This window comes from Zalophus californianus, chromosome 1, assembly GCF_009762305.2.
Source record: "Zalophus californianus isolate mZalCal1 chromosome 1, mZalCal1.pri.v2, whole genome shotgun sequence".
NCBI lineage: Eukaryota > Metazoa > Chordata > Mammalia > Carnivora > Otariidae > Zalophus > Zalophus californianus.
The window spans coordinates 97,255,135-97,268,344 of NC_045595.1; the positions used below are offsets into that span (position 1 = coordinate 97,255,135).

General features: G+C 42.2%; 1 protein-coding gene across 2 annotated transcripts in view; it reads left to right on the forward strand.

Moving 5' to 3' along the window:
• Nucleotides 1–10,483, forward strand: part of ZBTB38 (zinc finger and BTB domain containing 38) — a 111,089-nt gene extending 100,606 nt beyond the window's left edge. For both annotated transcript variants that reach the window (XR_003518252.2, XR_003518253.2), the window contains 2 exons: nucleotides 6,335–6,559; nucleotides 9,615–10,483. The gene's annotated coding sequence lies outside the window, so the exon portion shown is untranslated. The remainder of the gene's footprint in view (nucleotides 1–6,334; nucleotides 6,560–9,614) is intronic.
• The last annotated feature ends 2,727 nt before the right edge of the window (nucleotides 10,484–13,210 follow it).

A 13,210-nucleotide genomic window follows, 5' to 3' on the forward strand; every position in this document is an offset into this window, starting at 1 on the left:
TCAATAATAAAAAGACATATAAGCCAATTTTTAAATGGGCAAATGATCTATGCGGACATTTTTTCAAAGAAAAGATACAAATGGCTGACAAGTCCATGAAAAGATGCTCAACACCAGTAATCATCAGGGAAATGCACATCAAAACCACAATGAGATACCACTTCACATCCACTAGAATCGCTATAATCAAAAAAACAGATAATAACAAGGTTAGGGAGCGTGTAGAGAAATTGGAGTCAATTTCAGCAGTGCAGAAATATGCACTGCTGGTGGGAATGTAAAATGGTGCAACTTTTTTGGAAAAAATCCTGCAGTTCCTCAAAATATTAAACATAGAGGGATGCCTGGGCGGCTCAGACGGTTAAGCGTCTGCCTTTGGCTCGGGTCATGATCCCAGGGTCCTGGGATCAAGCCCCACATCGGGCTCCCTGCAGGGAGCCTGCTCCTTCTCCCTCTGCCTGCCACTCCCCCTGCTTGTGCTCTCTCTCTGTCAAATAAAACATAAAAAGTCTTTTAAAAAAATATTAAACATAGAATTACTATAGGACCCAGCAATTCCACTCCTAGGTATATACTCGAGAGAATTGAAAGTATATGCCTGCACACAGACTTGTACGCCAGTGTTCATGGCTGCATAATTCATAATGGCCAAAAAATAAACAACCCAAATGCCCGTCCCTGATGAAAGGATAAATAAAATGTGGTGTAACCACACTGCAGAATATTATTCAGCCATACGAATGAAGTAATCATGCATGCTACGACATGGATGAACCTTGAAAACATTATGCCAGGTGAAAGAAGCCAGACACAGAAGATTACATAGTGCATGATGCCATTTATATAAAGTGTCCAGAGTAGGCAAATCTTTAATGATAGAAAGTAGATTAGTGATTGGTTAGGGCTGCTTGGGGGGAAATGGAGAGTGACTCCTAACAGGTATGGGGTTTCCTTTTGGGATAAGGAAAATGTTACAAAATTGATTGTGATGGTGGTTGTAGAATTCTGATACTAAAAAGCATTGAATGACACACATTAAGTGAGTGAATTGTATGGTGTACAAATTATATCTCAATAAAACTGTTAGAAAGAAGTTCATTAGAAGTAGTAAGATATTTTAAATAATCAGCAAAATTATTTTTAAAATGCACAGTAACCCATACCCTGAAAATCTTTGTAACGTTTATTTCTACCCATCTTGCAAAGGCTAAGGCAACCTCCCTGAATGTCTCTACAAAGGAATTTGTAGGGATTACTGCTGAAGTTAATCCTAGACTGTGGCTCCTTCAGGTGAAAATAAAACTCATTTATTCTAGAAAGAAGAAACCAAGTTCTCTACTTCAGAGGGAGGAAAGACCTCAGAAATAAATCAACCAATCACATTAAGTAGAAAAAGGACATGAGAAAGGTGAATAAATTAGAAACCACACTATGGCCTTGGCCAAGCCATGTTAACTTCTCTGAGCCCAGCTGCTGCCTCTGTTAATGGGACTGATAACCCTACACGCGGATTTCACACCAGGTTGCCACAGGACTTTTGCAAAGGTCAGAGGATTGTCTGCCAATAACGGTGACTTACTGCCCCAGTTTGCCAAGTTTCCCAGTTTTGAAACCAACGTAGTCCCCAGAAAACCTAGATGAGTTGGGTATCTCACTACCAATTGAATATTAACGTCCAAAGTAGATTTTGGAGCATGGAAAGAAATACACATGTTAACGGGTGTCTGAGTCAATATTCAGTTCATTTAAGTTTAAGTTAGAAAAATGTAAGCTTAAAGTCACCTATAAACACAGTTTTTCTATTCATATATATGTTTAAAAGTATAAAAATAATTCTCTCCCATCTTTGAACTAATGTTCATTAACATAAATTTAAAAGATTATATTCCTCTGTCGAGTAACTATTTATATAAATTGACCTAACTAAATACCCAGAAACATTTAAAACATTTACAAATTTCATGTCAGATCCTCTCAGACATTTCAGTTATCCCATAAAACTGTTATAAATTCAACAAACAAGGGGCGCCTGGGTGGCTCAGTTGGTTAAGAATCTGACTCTTGATTTTGGCTCAGGTCTTGATCTCATGATTGTGAGATGGAGCCCCACATCAGGCTCTGTGCCTAGCTCGTCGTCTGCTTAAGATTCTCTCTCCCTCTCCCTCTCCCTCTTCTCCTCCCCTCTGCACACTCCTTCTCTCTCTCTCAAATAAATAAATCTTTTTTAAAAATTCAACAACCAAAATCTTGCTAAATCCAAACAATCATCAGAACTAAAAGGCAACCTACAGAATGGGAAAAGATGTTTGCAAATGACATATCAGACAAAGGGTTAGTATCCAAAAATATAGAGAACTTATACAACTCAATAACCCCCAAACAAATAATCCAACTAAAAAATGGGCAGAAGACACGAACAGATACTTCTCCAAAGAAGACATACAGATGGCTAACAGATACATGAAGAGATGTTCATCGTCACTTACCACCAGGGAAATGCAAATCAAAACTACAATGAGATATCACCTCACACCTGTCAGAATGGCTAACATCAACAACACAAGAAAGAACGGGTGTTGGCGAGGTTGTGGAGAAAAAGGAACACTCATGAACTGTTGGTGGGAATGCAAACTGGTACAGCCACTCTGGACAACAGAATGGAGGTTCCTCAAAAAGTTAAAAATAGAACTACCTTATGCAATTGCACTATTGGGTATTCACCCAAAAAATACAAAAACACTAATTCAAAGGGATACAAGCACCCCTGTTTATAGCAGCATGATTGACAATAGCCAAGATATGGAAGCATTCCAAGTGCCCATCAATTAATGACTGGATAAAGATGATGTTGTAGGTGTATACAGTGGAATATTATTCAGCGATAAAAAGAATGAAATCTTGGGCACCTGGGTGGCTCAGTTGGTTAAGCGACTGCCTTCGGCTCCGGTCATGATCCTGGAGTCCCCGGATCGAGTCCCACATCGGGCTCCCTGCTCAGCAGGGAGTCTGCTTCTCCCTCTGACCCTCCGCCTCTCATGTGCTCTCTATCTTTCATTCTCTCTCTCTCAAATAAATAAATAAAATCTTAAAAAAAAATGAAATCTTGCCATTTGCAATGACGTGGGTGGAGCTAGAGAGTATTATGCTAAGCGAAATAAGTCAGAGAAAGACGAATACCATATGACTTCATTCACATGTGGAATTTAAGAAACAAAACAAATGAGCAAAGGGAGAAAAAAGAAAAATCAAGAAACAGACTCTTAATTATGGAGAACAAACTGATAGTTACCAGAGAGAGGTGAGTGGGGGATGGGTGAAAGAGGTGATAGAGATCAGGCAGTGCACTTGTGATCAGCGGATGAGGTATGGAAGTGTTGAATCACTATATTGTTCACCTGAAACTAATATAACACTGTATGTTAACTAATCAGAAATAGTTAAAAATAAAAAATATTTGCTAGAAAAAAATCTTGCTAAATCCACCAAAAAGTGATAATACATTAAATAAAACTTACTGATGTAGTAAATTAAATTTACTTAACATTCAAATTCTGTTTACAAACTTTATTATCTTAGTTTCTAATGAAAATCTCTTAATTTATCCAATAGAATAAATAACAGATTATAATGATTATACAACTTATATTTTCTTTAAGATTTTATTTATTTATTTGAGAGAGAGGGCGAGCACGGAGGGAGAGGGAGAAGCAGACTCCTTGCCGAGCAGGGAGCCCGATGCAGGACTTGATCCCAGGATCCCGAGATCATGACCTGAGCTGAAGGCAGACACTTAACCAAACTGAGCCACCCGGGCGCCCCATACAACCACTTATATTTAACTCTAGTGTCTAATAGTATGAACTGTTGGTGGGAATGATTTACTTTATCATGCCCAACTTTTTTCTCTATCTTCCTGCAAAGGTAGTTTATCCAAACCAGTTGCAGAGCTGCAATCTCAAATGAGAAGATGAACCCAGGACCCAGGATGCCCTCCACTGAGATGCTAACTCAGCACCCATTAATACTTAGTCTCCTTTTAGAGTATGTGACTGTCTAAGCCCATGTGTTCCTTTCCCCAATTTCTACCTTAATCTCTTACGTAACTTTTAATTTTCTGATTTGAATTAAAGAGATCCTGAATCCTATTTATAATCAACCAACCTGCTGGTAAACAATCCTGGTTTACAGTGAAGAGATTTTTTTCCCCCTTCTCTAGTACCTGCCTTAATTGTCTTGTTTTCAAGTATTTTGAAACTTCTTGATGAACAATATTATAGGAGATACCCTTTAGAACATTTAAGAGCTTTGCAATATAAGGAAATAGAAACTTATAAATGTCACTGCCATTATTATCTGGTCAACATTGATTAGCTCCTCTATATCAATTCTTAATAAATACTTGTTGAATAAGATGTAAGGAGGTAGGGGCTCCTGGGTGGCTCAGTCGTTAAGCGGCTGCCTTCGGCTCAGGTCATGGTCCCAGGGTCCTGGGATCGAGCCCCGCATCGGGCTCCCTGCACGGCGGGAAGCCTGCTTCTCCCTCTCCCACTCCCCCTGCTTGTGTTCCCTTGCTCACTGTGTCTCTCTTTGTCAAATAAATAAACAAAATCTTAAAAAAGATGTAAGGAGGTAAATCAAAATTCTATTCATTGTATTTTGAGAAATGGCTAGATGATTCTAACAGTTCATCTGGAAGAAAAAACAAACAGGAATAGGTAAGAATAGTTTCAAAGAGAATAGTAATGAGGAAGACTTAGATATTAAAAGTTATTAAATAGTTACTGTGGTCAAATATATGTGGTATTGGCACAGTAATTGACAGGCTGCTTAAGGGAACAGAAATGTGGGGTGCCCGGATGGCTCAGTGGGTTGAGCATCCCACTCTTGATTTCCACTCAGATCATGATCTCAGGGTGGTGAAATCAAGCCCTGCATTGGGCTCTGCCCTGAATGTGGAGCCTGCTTAAGATTCTCTCTCCCTTACTCTCTGCCCCTCCCCACCATTTGTGCGCATGCTCTCTCTCTCTCAAATTTTAAATAAAACAGGGAACAAATGAAAGTCATAAAATTGGTAATTACATATAAGATTATGTAGGTTACAACAAAAGAAGGAACACAAACCATTGAACGGTAAATGGTCTCTTAAAAAAATGGTGTTGAGATTATTGCCTATCTGGGGGAAATGTGAAGTTTGGTTCCAACAGTATGCTAAAGTAAATTTCAAATGAATTAAAGAGTACAATGGAAAAAATAAAATTAGACAAAATAAAAACTAAGTGCATCTGTATCTGATCTTTAAACAGAAAAGATATTTTCAGCCCCAAAATGATGACAACAATTATCACAAAAGATAAGATTGAGGATGGATCCATAAATATTGACAATTTCTATGTGATGAAAATACTACAAACAAGGCTACACACACACACACACAAAGTAGACATATCAGTACATCATATACAGACACAAGAAGAAAACATCCTTCCCTTCCCATCTCTCCAAATAAAAGGATCATATAGAGGTTCCATTTCTGACATGGAACCAGGAGACAGAAAAGGAAAGAAAAGACAAAATATCAAATACCAAAACACAGAACTTTAAAAAAGAGTTTGGGAATCTGTCTGCAAGTAGAGCTAACAAGCCAACAATTCCACTTTTACACTGGCATAATAAACCCACTGAGAAGAGACCAGGGGTACTCAACGTCACTTGAGTCAATAAGCCTTTCTCCTAAAATGGACAAATAGGCCAAGGTGTGCATATGCATTTGACACATAGTGTTTAAAAATATGTGTCCCTATGAAGCATAATTAGTAACATCTTTGGCCAAGATTCTGTTAACCATTATGTTCATGCTTTTCCAGCATAATAACAGATGTTTACAATAATGACTGAGGAACTGCATGTTATTGAAGTTTCTGTCCAATAGTCTTCTATCACTGAAAGTGTTGCCACACCATCACTGTCGAATGTACTTTCTATCACAAATATTTGTGTCTGTGAGTGACTCATATGTAGCACACAAGGTAATTTTATTAATTGTTCCATTCCCTGACTACAGTTGTGCAATAGATATTTGACTACGGTTTATTACAGAAGATTCCTTTATCTGAAATGTAGACAATGGCATTAAACACAGCTACTATTTAAGAGAGAAAAGGTAAGAAAACAGTAAGTTTGGCCTTGGAAATGCAGCCAAATTTAAAAATGCAAAACATTGTAAAATGCCGGAAAAGATCCTGGATCAGCAAAAGTTAGATAGGACTACCATATGTTTACTTGTAACGAGCTATGTCATTGGGTAAAAAGCTGGATGTTCTGTTTTACCCAACAGGTGGCACTGCACTAGCACTGTGCCTCAGGAACGCGAGCTGGGGAGAAAGGCTGCCCCAACCACCAAGACCACTTCCTGGAGCAGTGATCACGGGATCCAGTATTCGGCTGTGTTTGTGGCCTTCGAGAACCTCACTCTGTCACAAAACATAACCCAGGATCCCACACAAAGAGACACTTAGCAAAGTGTACTTGATGAGGATGATTCTAATCTTTCTTCCTAGAGGTAAATTCATTTACTCATTCACTCATTTACTCCGTCAGTAAATATTTACTGAGTACCTATCATAGATCGGGCCCCAGGCTTGGTACTGGAGATATAATAGTGAAGGACCCTTTGCTTTTGGACCTTACGGCCTAGAGGAGGAAACAAACATTACTGAAATGCTGACATTAATGAAATAATTACTTACTATGGTAAGTGAGCCAAAGGAAAAGTACAAACCATATAAAGGTACAGACATTAGGACAAGGTGAATCAAAACAGAAAGAGGGCATCAATAGGAACTAAGCTCTGTACAGAATAAGACAGGAATTGTCTAAAATGTTAAAACCTACCCTGTGCATATCTATTAAGTTATTGGGAGTATCTGTGACCCTCTTAAAAATCACCCCTGCCATGGTAACCAACAGACACAATAACCAACAGACAGAGAAAAAGTGCCCCGTTCAGCTCCCATGAAATGTTACACTGAAGCCAAAGTATGGATGGCCTCCATCCTTTCTCTCCAAAATCCCTTTACTTCCTCTAGCCCCTCTCCCTCAAAATGCAGTAATTTCATCAGAGGCTGCACATAACCTATAACTTCAATTTCCCAAATATGGTTTTTCTTTTTTTTTTAAAGATTTTATTTATTTATTTGGGAGAGAGAATGAGAGAGAGAGAGAGAGAGGGCATGAGAGGGGGTTGGGTCAGAGGGAGAAGCAGACTCGCCGCTGAGCGGGGAGCCCGATGCGGGACTCGATCCCGGGACTCCAGGATCATGACCTGAGCCGAAGGCAGGCGCTTAACCAACTGAGCCACCCAGGCGCCCGTAAATATGGTTTTTCTTCGTGGTAGTTCCCTTCTCATGAAGCAGCCAGAAACCCTAACTCTCTCAAAGCTGACATTCTAGTTTCTCACCCTGTTACTCAAGGATCTCCATGACATGCTCTAAATTCCTTTCAGTCCCGCTCCCCACTGGCCCCGGACGCAAATCCAGTGGGCAAAGAAGTATAACCACCACCACTGGAATAGACCTTGCCTATCTCTCTTTCCTGCCTCTGTTGCATGCCTTTCCCTCATGCCATTCCTGGCCAGTGAAGTGGCTTCCTCTCTTGTCAATAAATGATGCCTTCCTTAAAACAAAATCACCGGGCGCCTGGGTGGCTCAGTTGGTTAAGTGACTGCCTTCGGCTCAGGTCATGATCCTGGAGTCCCGGGATCGAGTCCCACATCGGGCTCCCTGCTCAGCGGGGAGTCAGCTTCTCCCTCTGACCCTCTTCCCTCTCATGCTTTCTATCTCTCATTCTCTCTCTCTCTCAAATAAATAAATAAAATCTTTAAAAAAAAAAATCACTGGGCGCCTGGGTGGCTCAGATGGTTAAGCATCTGCCTTCGGCTCAGGTCATGATCCCAGGGTCCTGGGATCGAGTCCCGCGTCGGGCTCCCTGCTCCTTGGGAGCCTGCTTCTCCCTCTGCCTCTCTCTCTCTCTCTCTCTCTCTCTCTGTCTTTCATGAATAAATACATAAAATCTTTAAAAAAAAATCACCAACTTTTTAGGTGTTAAAAGTCCTTTAAAAAAAAATCAATGATATAAATAGTGGCTTGTTTCTAACATTTTGCTTGGCAAAATAAAAAGTCGATAACCCTATATTGGTCCTCACATTAAAAACATTTTATTACATGGATCTTTTGACTTGTAGAGTCAGAGAAACACGACCCTACAAAGAAGTCTCCCTTTGCAAGGCCTGGCCTGACTCCATTTGAGAGAAAATGGGAGGACTGTCCCAGGCCTGAGGGCTCTGTAAGTTCAGGCCAAGAGACACTGAGGATAGCAAAGAGCCCTTTCTCCTCTCTGTTAAGATTTGCCCTCAGAATTCTGGTTTCCTGTCTGAGGACCTACGTCTTCTTCCGGCCATTCACTGGACAGACGTGGTCTACCCACAGGGCTGTGGTCTCAGCCTTGCAGGCCTCAGTGGAACGACCGCATTAGAACATGACATGTGGTAGGAAGAACTATCAATGTATATAATGGTGATAATAGAGTTTTTGAAGTACTCAAATATGCTGCTTTCTCTTATATTTCCTTATGCAGACCTCCTCAGCCCCCATACTTCCCAAGGTTTCCAGTTGCCTCAGGGAGGCTTAGGATTGTTCCAGGAGGAATGGAAAGGAAAAGAAAGGGAAAGTTAAGTGTCAGCTTCCAAATAAGATTTTTGAAATTTTCATGATCTTAAAAGCTAGACTTTGTAAAAGAGAAAAGATGTTCTAGATTCTTTTCTCTCTCTCGTTAACGTATCAAAAGCCAACTTGATCGTAGAGTTTTACATAGGGAAGTCCTGGAGTAAACGGGAAGAGAAAGAGGAATGCCCACCCTATCAGTTCTAGTGGACTATCTAGGAAAAAAAGGGAGACAGAGGTAGCGGAGGCCTCAGAGGTGAGCCTAATCTCCTTTCTCTTTGATTCCATCCAAAGCAAGGTTTGTGAAGTAGGTGGAGGAAAGGTGGAGGGTTTCTGAAGGCTTCATCTTTGGAACTCTGGGAGGGCCTGGACTCGCAGGTTGGCTGGCACCACCCTGGGAGTGGCTGCCTCAAGATTTAACTCAATAGCATAGCATGATCCGGCTGGGAGAGGAGTAGAATATAATTTCCTGGGCTGTCTCCGGGACCAGTATGGAATAAATTGGACCAACGAGTTCCCATCTGCTCCAGCGAAGAGGCCTGGAAAGTCACTGAGTTGAGAGCCAATGGGCCTCCACAGAGAGGCCAAGGAAAAGGTGAATCAGCAGTAAGACTGGGGGTGGACACCCTAGGCAGGAGCCAGATGGAGGATGTGGGGTCTGTAGCAGCAGCCAGAGCAGAGGCTGAGTCATCAGGGAGCACAAGCAGGCTTTCCAAGGCAGGAGAGACCAGACCTTAGGGACTGTAGTTCCAACCTCAACGGTGCTCAAAGAACTTCCAGGAATGGTTTGGATACAACCCAGGGAGTGTCCAGACCACCCACCCACAGCAGAAATCAGCAAAGATGTAGAAGATTCTTCATGGACCTGAGGATCCTATCTTTTCTCTGTCCCTGCAGGGTCTTTTAGCCACAGCTCCACCTAAAATCCAGACACCATCTTGAAAAGACAGAAAAGGAAGATGCAGGTACCTAAGAGACTAAGCATGTTTTTACCTCAAGAGAAGAGCCATTTACCTAAAATGTCTATTTAAATTGTGTGCCAGAAAATTTTTCTCTCTCTTCAGTGGTTGGAGCCTCACAAGGAAGACAAGAACTATTTTAGAGAAATGAAAATGCTGCATCTTCTTTGCACATTTGTGAGGAGGGTGAAAAAAATCTGCAACCCTTCACACATATGAGTGTTGCCAGCTTTTCCCGGCCTCCTCCCGTTGCTAAATTTGGTGCTGCTTAGCTGCTCAGTTCCTCCCATCCACCCACACCCAACTGTGGAGAAGAGCTTGGAGGGTCCAGACCAGATCTTTGGGACTTTCACTGCAGAATCAGGGGGATGAAAGGGGGAATAGAAGTGGTATAAGCCACACGGGTATATCGCAAGGAGAAAGAATAAAAAGCAAACTCCTCTTGCAAGAGGCCATGGAGAGCAGGGAGCGTGGATGTGTTCAGAGACATCGTGTAGGACAGGGAGATGGAGGGAGAGGATGGGGGGATGGGAGAGTTCACTATTCGGGAGAAAAAGGGTGAGGAATGGAATGGTTGGATATTAGAGAAGAGGAAAGGGATTTTGGTAAGAGCTTCTCCGGACTGCATCCTTGGATCTCCTTCATATTCCTTGAGATTAAAGGTAGAACTCCTCTCAGGACTTTGCTTTTTTGAACCCTACCCCCTCAGGGTCTGATCCACATGGCTGGCAGTTTTTTTGTTTTGTTTTTAAAGATTTTATTCATTTATTTGACAGAGAGAGAGAGAGCGAGAGCAGGAACCCAAGCAGGGGGAATGGGAGAGGGAGAAGCAGACTTCCCGCAGAGCAGGGAGCCCAATGCGGGGCTCAATCCCAGGACCCCGGGATCATGACCTGAGCTGAAGGCAGACGCTTAACGACTGGGCCACCCAGGCACCCCAGGGCTGGCAGTTTTGGCAGGTTTACAAATACATGAGCCTGCCATTTTACAGGCGGTGTATTCATGTAGAGCAGGGGTTCTCAACTGGGGCCGATGATGCCTCTCAGAGACCATTCAGCAAAGTCTGGAGACATTTTTGATGATCACAACTGGGGGATGCTGTTGGCCAGACATGATGCCAAACATCTGACGATGCATAGGACAGTCCCCAACAGCAAAGAATGATCCCAGCCAAAATGTCAGTGGTTCCATAGGTGAGAAAACCTGACATGGAAAAATGGAGGAAGGGGCAGTTGTTTACCTACATCCTCTCTTCCCAAACACGAATTCTTTTTTTCATTTTGAACACTTTTTTTCAAGTTTATGATATTAATTCTTCAACAGTACTAAATACATACAGTAATAATAGCCAAATCATAGATTTTGGGTTCCTAAAAACCTTTAACTTAAGAGAATTCCTATTGAAGAATTCCAGACCCTATTGAAAAATCAAGTTGAATATTTGGAGGTTTCTAGAAAATTCATGAAAAGTCTTAATACATATTTTTATTCTCAATATAAAATATATAAAATTAGGGGTGCCTGGGTGGCTCAGTTGGTTAAGTGTCTGCCTTAGGCTCAGGTCATGATCCCAGGGTCCCAGGGTCGAGCCCCGCATTGGGCTCCCTGCTCCGCGGGGGCCTGCTTCTCCCTCTCCCTCTGCCTGCCACTCCACCTGCTTGTGCTCTCTCTCTCTCCTCTTTCTGTTAAATAAATAAATAAAGTCTGTAAAAAAAAGAAAAAGAACTCAGAGATAGGACACAGTGCCAAAGGGAGATTGCCACCAGGCCTGGTCCTAACAAAAATGCCACCTAAAGTAACTGCCTTTATATTTTTTTAAAGATTTTATTTATTTATTTGAGAGAGAGAATGAGATAGATAGAGCACGAGAGGGGGGAGTCAGAGGGAGGAGCAGACTCCCCGCTGAGCAGGGAGCCCGATGCGGGACTCGATCCCGGGACTCCAGGATCATGACCTGAGCCGAAGGCAGTCGCTTAACCAACTGAGCCACCCAGGCTCCCAGTAACTGCCTTTAGATACCCCCACCACTTTGGTGGAGACCCGACCCCTTCCTCCAGTAGCAGCAAATGGCATGCAGGGCTAACAAGTGATGAGCAGTGTCCATCAGGTGATTTATGAATGAGTAAGTTGGACTATAAGAGTTTCATGGTTTCATATTATCAGCACATAATGTGCAAAAGTCAGACTTGTAACAGCTAAGATCATGCTTTTGGCTTCACTAACTGACAAATGGTACCTTCAACAAATAGGCATCTTTTTTTTTTTTTTTTCCTTTCACAAGAAGCCTGGAGGAATGCAGTTCAAAGCTGATGCAGAGGCTCAAAGATTTCAGGGATAAGAGTTCTCTTGGTCTTTTTGTCATAGTCACAAGACAGCTGTTGTATTTCCGGGCATTGTATCCATTTTCAATGAAAAAGAAGGCAGAGAGCCACAGGGAGAAGGTGTGGCAATAGGCTCATTTATCCTTCTACCAAGAAAAGCAAAAGTCTTCTGGAACACAAAGAGGACACCCTTTCATGTCTCCTTGGATCATGAAACCAACCCTAGCTGCCAGGGTGGCCAGAAAGGCATAGTGGAGGCAGCAAAGAAGAAGGAGTTGGGGAGTACCCGTTTAGTTAACCATAATATAAAACTCTCTTCCTGTTTCCAACCTGGCATCTTAGACTAGTTGGAGGCCCAATGGAAAGTGTTAAGAACCAGAAGAATTGATTTTATGAAAGATTCTGAGCCCAAGTGGTGCTACTTTGGGGCCTAGCTGGGGAGATGGACATTCCCACCTGCTTTGCTGACACCAGAAGCATTTTGTGAGCTCTGAAGGACAATGTTCTTGGCTTGGGCCTTAACATTGCACAGCAGGCACCATAAAGTGGCGAAAGGCCCTCAAGCTACTTCCTGGGTAGACACAGTGACAAAGGGAAGCTAGAACAGGAAAGGAAAAACCTAACAAACCCAGCAACCTCCACTCTACCGATGGTGAGTCTAACCGACCCCTTGGGCACTCTTGGAAATAAATAATTGGGGAGAAATGGAATTACTTGGGCAAGTGGAAGGTGGAGGCAAGATCAAGAACTTTGAGTTAATGATGTTAATAGGACTTTATGTGTAGCCACAAGCTGATATGGCTGCCTGGAGATTAGATCGTAATAGCAAAAACGAAAACAACTTGTAACTTTGAAATCAAAGTTTTGTTGCTTCTACAATAACCGACAAAAAAATAAAGATGTTTTAGTTTAGCCCACTACTGGACAATAGTTCCTGGCCCATGAACTTCTGCTCTCCCGGCTATTTCTGCCAAAAATGAGCTGTTTGTGACATACACAGCCCCAGCCCAGGGAGAGGATTGCAAACCCCAGGCCCTGCCTCCTTCCCTTTCTCCTTCCTCATCTGACTTTGGAGATGGTGCCTTTTCTCTGCACCTCAGTTTTCTGCAAAGCCCAGGCTCAGCCCAGTATGGTTATGTGGTCTACTCTGGTTTCCCTTGTGGCTTTTAGATTCAGAATTCTGAGCTCATTTATTAGCAACTTCTCTGAATAG